The sequence below is a fragment of the Triticum urartu genome, chromosome 4A (assembly GCF_056163025.1).
Source record: "Triticum urartu cultivar PI428250 chromosome 4A, HENAU_Tu73, whole genome shotgun sequence".
NCBI classification, from domain to species: Eukaryota; Viridiplantae; Streptophyta; class Magnoliopsida; order Poales; family Poaceae; genus Triticum; species Triticum urartu.
The window spans coordinates 613,068,870-613,074,503 of NC_141876.1; positions in this window are offsets into that span (position 1 = coordinate 613,068,870).

Sequence of the window (5,634 nt, forward strand, 5' to 3'; positions counted from 1 at the left end):
TTGGGTCAAAGCAGTTGTATTCCGCAGATCAAAATGCCAGACCAGCTTTTGTTTTGTTCTACCTTGGAGTATTACCCTATTTATGTCAAGAATATCATAGGAATTGCACCATCTCTTATGAATTCTTGATGTAGTGATACTTCTCACCATCATCATTCATTCCTTGGTCCCCATGTTGTTCTAACCGGAATGCCGACTAGTGAATTCTGATGTGTGAAATCAATACTCCGAGCAACTCGTTGCTTGGTAGTAAATGGACAATATTCTCATTCTTAGCATGTTGGTTATTAAATCATCATCCTAAGATTGATCGTGCTACCTAGTCCTTATTTCCGGTGCACTTTTCGATCAATGAGTTAGGATAGTGTCAATCCTTGCTTATTTGATCATATCGTCTTGCTCTGAAAAGCAAGATTGTTCTCGAGCGTAGTAACATATCGGTTGTTCGTGATTTTCCGAATATCTTCTCGGAAGTGTTACCAGGTTGTCACCTGACCGCTATGTTGAGTTTGTGACCATGTTGGTTTTCCTCCGAACCAACCATTCTCCAAGATTCTGTGTTGGATACCCTGAACTAGTCGGTTGAGCTAAACAACAATTTGGGGAGTTGGAAGATAAAGCTTTATCTGACCTAGTTCTTTCCAAAGGATATCTTTTGTGTGTGTGTTGAAGAAAGATGATATCCTCATCGATTGATCGTCGTGATCAATTGCTAGATCTATTATCTTGTACAATCTTTGATTTGAGTGTGGGCTATTCTCAAATCAAATCAGAACCAACGATGTTCGTAATGTTGTCTTACTCGTGGTTGATTCCTCGGGCATACACCATTACATCCTTTGGTCTGACCAATGCTATCACCGTGTTCACTTAATTATGGAATTCCATCTATATGGAAGCCTGGATGGTTGTTGTTGAGCCCATTGACAACAATTTCATCTTGTCCATGATGCGGGTTGAACATCTAAGTTAGTGTTGGAAACTTTGTAAACAATGCCTTCGTGTCCCGCTCATGAGGTATATGTTTGGATGAAAGAAGAGACTTCCTCTAATTCATGTGCATTTGAAGCAAGTTGCCGCCGTAAATTCGAGAAAGTTTGTTTTGCTTCCTTTGGAATCATCCCAAGTCAGTTATGCATATGTGCGAAGTATTCTGTGGTTTGGAGACTTGCAACCTTCATTCTGTATGTACCCTAGCACACCAAGCCATTGATTGATTTGTCCGAGGCGAAGAAGTTCCTTCTTAAGAATCATGACTTATGTAAGGACTACGATATCCTCGATGATGGTTCCCAACCTGAACTCGGTAGTGTTTTATTATAAGACTACTACGTGGTCATGCTTGTCTTGGATAGCATGTTCATAGGTATGTAGCAGAACCAACTCATGTTTTGGAGCTTGCTATCATAGTTCATCTCCCGAGAATCTCGCAATATCATCTCGTCGATTTGTGTTGCAAACTTTCATTTTTCTTTCTAGACTCGATGAGTCTGGAATATCCTGACACCAACCAGATCTGAATCTCAAGCAGATGTGATGGTTGGAACTTTTCCCAAGAGCTATAATATTGGTCTCTCGGTAACCAGTAGAGTGGATGTCGTGGCCAACACACCCAGCCGGAAGACATATTATTGTAGTATCTTGATTGAGGAAGTTGGCCACCTCCCCATAAGGATCTCGTAGAATTTATTCCAGTAGTTGTTCCCTATGGATTTTTGTGTTTCCGAAGTCCGACCTTTTACTTGATGTTCTAGATAGCAAACCATATCAATAAATGGGTTATGCTAGCACATCAAGGAGAACATTAGAAGCGGAGTGCTAAATGTCTCTCGGTCGATCATCCAGATTTTAATCCCTTGGCCTCGCTAAGGTGAATTCTGAGAAAGTGTTATCTTTCTTTGCATTTGCATCCTCCACCATTATTCATCATGGTAGTATGTTGTGTTGCCACAGTCCTTAACATGGATATTGGTGAAACTTGTTGAATATGGGAATGCTCAAGTTCTTGAGAGCATGCGCAATCACTAGGATTTATCGTCGGCATTAATTGGGATCCGCTCTCAGTTTCCTCGGTTATGCTATAACCTTTCCAATAGTGGAATCTCTCTCTACTGTTGGGTTTCTCCCCAGTTACTAGAATCATTCCCAACATTGCATTTTGTTCCCAGCTTACACCACCATTGTGCCAAATTCCCATGGGCTATCCTTTTCGGTAATGGTTGCTTTGGATCATCTCAAAAGTGGTCCTGCTATGGGTCCCATCCATTCCGGTAATTGTTGCTTTGGATCATCTCAAAAGTGGTCCTGCTATGGGTCCCATCCATCTCCGATGATAAGCAAAAAATCATCCATTGTGTTGTCTTCAACAAGGTAGACCACATCATCCATTCTAGTCAAGGTATGTCATTCTTTCGAACTCCTTCAAACAATTGCTCGGGATTTTCCCTAGGCTGGTATAGCGAATTTTATTGATCTCTGGATCAAAAGTAATTCTTTTTGCCACTTAAGGGAAATGCTCTATGAGTCACCTTTCCCTAAGGTGCCCCATTATGGAATCATGGCAATCAACTCCTCGCTACCTTGAAACCTATGCACCATCCTACTTAAGTGTGGGAGTGTTTCCTACCAAATTGAACTTTCATCATTTGTTCTCTCCATCCCTCTTGATTTGTGTTTGTCTCTTATATCAAGAGATGATTCAAAGTCTCATTCCATGAGTTGATCCTGAGTACTCGATCATCGAGGAGATCGATCACCGTAGAGTTTCTTTCCTTGTCATCGTGTTGGGTAGGTTCTCAAAAGCAAAGACATCAAGATCAATTGGAGCAATAAATCAACATCTTCGAGAAGGGCTATTGGATCATGAAGATCGTGTTAGCTTTGTGTCCCTCTGTCTTCTTACCTCACGTCTTGAATCTCGGGATGAGATTCTTGTTTAGTGGGGGTGAGTTGTCACAGCCCTAGAATTCTGCTTTGTAATTAGTTGCATTAGTGAGTTGCATCCATGCATCATGTTTAAATTCAAGAAACATGAATTGAGGAAATTTGAAAGCCTCAAAATTTTAATTAAAAGAAGGGCAAATAACCCTGGAAAATGCATCCAATGTTTCCAAAATGCTCTCCAATGATGTTTAATATTTTTGGCAAGGGTTTTGGTCCAAACCAAAAATATGGAACATTTTTGAGGAATTATTTTGGCCATCTGGATTTAAATCAATAAATATTTGAGTTGGATTTAATTCTTCTATAAAAAGAATTGCAAGTCCAATAATCCTGAAAACCTGTGAGTGGTTTTGAATATATTGCATCAAGCCACATAAATATTTTCAGAAGCTACTAAATTATTTGGTTTGTGAATCAAATCAAAACAGAATTGAAATATTAGAAAACAGAAATAGAAATGTAAAAAAAAGAATGAAACTAACCTGGCCCAGCTTACCTGCACCTATAGCAGCCCAGCACTGTAGAGGCCCAGCACACTAGGGGCAGCACTGTCTTCTTCCTCCTGCCAGGAGGAGAAGCAGCTGCGTGCCTGATGCACAGGCGAGCCGCGCTGGCTCCTCCCTGCCTGCGTGCCCCCTCGACTGCCTGGCCGCCTCCACGCGTACCACGCCGCCCCCTCGACCCTCTCTCACTCTCCCTCGAGCTCTCCCCCTCCTCTGTCTCTCTCTCTCTCACGCACACCCGAGCGTTGCCGTCGCCCCCAATCACCGTAGCCGTGGCCACCGGCCACCGCACCCCCTGCCGACATGCCCATCGACTCCGCCGTGACGCCTCGCTCCTCCAAGCAGAAGAACGCAAGCCCGGACGACCTTCTTCCCCGCCAACACCGCCGTCCTCGACCTCGGGTGCCGGTGATGGCCGCCGTCGATTCGCCGGACCCCGTGCCTCCCCTGCCTCGCCAGCAGCACCAGAAGAACTGCGGTGAGCCGCTACACCATTTCCCCCATGTCCCGTCGCCTAATTCTCCCCCTAGCCGCATCAACCACCGGAGCCGAGTGCTCCCCGCCGCCGGCCATGTCGCCGCCGCGGTTGCAACACCCGCACGTCGCACCAGAGCATGTAGGCGTGCTCAGCGCTTCCTCAGGAAGCCGCAAACCCCACCAGTACGTCTCGAAACGCTCTGTAGCGCCGAACCCACCGTTCCCGTAGCTCCGGCCACCGCCATGGTTGTCGTGGCCATCGTCTCCGGCCACCCTGCAGCCTCCCGCGTGATCCCCTGGATGCGCGCGAGGATGGGCATCCCTCTGGTGCCTCCAGCGCGTCGAGCCGACCCCTGTAGCGCCGTCCCGGGCAACTCCGACGATCCTCCGCCGTCTGGTTTGGTCACCGGCGTCCAACTCCGGTGGCTGGTGACGTGGCACCATCATTAGCTCCTAACTAACCCCCCTAGAGTCACTGACATGTGGGCCCAGGCCTTAACTAAACTAGATTAGGTTTAGTTTAATTTTAATTAACCCTGTTAGTTAAATGTGTCACTCACGTGTGGACCCCACACGTTAGGTTTGACCTGGACCGAGCCGTTGACCTGCTGACGTCACTGTGAGGTCATGCTGATGCAATAATTCCTTTTTGGAATTTAAATAAATCTTAAATGATTTATTATTTTCAGAAATTACCCCAAACTTCTAAAAATCATAGAAATTCAACCGTAACTCCAAATGAAAAGATTTATATATGAAAAATTATCAGAAAAATTCAAGGAATCCATCTGTACCATTTTCATGCATGTTTGAACAATGTTTGTCCTCTGTTTTGGACAAAACAAATAAAGGGCATTTAAATAATCATATATGGAGTTGGAATTTGAATCATGTATTCAAACCAACTTCATTTAAATCATAACTAGATGCATTAGCTCAAATCACAGCATATTGCTATTTCATGATCATGCATCATATTGTTGCATATTGTCATGTGTTGATTGTGTTCTTTCTCAGTTGCCGGTGTTTGTTCCCCCTCAGTAGACGTTGATCCAGCGATGAGTTCGATGACACCGATGAAGAACTATACTATCTTCAGAAGTGCCAGGCAAGCAAAACCCCCTTGTTCATTCTAATACAATCCCACTCTCTCGCTCTTGCTCTCTTTTACTTCATTAGGACACCAGTGATTCAACTGTTACATGCTGCGGTAGTTGAACCCTTTTCCTCTACATGACCTGTCATTGCCACAGCAAATAGATGAAACCCACTAGCATGAGTAGTAGTTGTTTGAGCCCTAATGTGCCTACTCATTGATGCTTGTTTGTCATGCCTGCTATTGCTTAGAGTTGAGTCAGGTTTGATTCATCGGGGATGAATTGGAATGTGGTGAACACGTCCTACTGTTGAGAGCTAAGTGAGTGAACCCGATTTGGTAAAGGTAGTGGTGAGAGGCCATGTAGGAGTACATGGTGGGTTGTCTCATTGCAGCCGTCCTCAGGAACTGAGTTCTGTGTTTGTGATCCATGAACAGTTACTACCACACATTGGGTTCCGGTAACTGGACCCCTCTCGACTTATTAATCACCTCGATCTCTGTCTAGGAGTTGCAACTAGTTTTTGGTGTTTGTAGGTAGTGTTAGTAGTCTACCAAGTGGCACCCGGTACAGGTGGGCTTGGGACAGACTAGGCACAGTGGCCCGGTGTACCA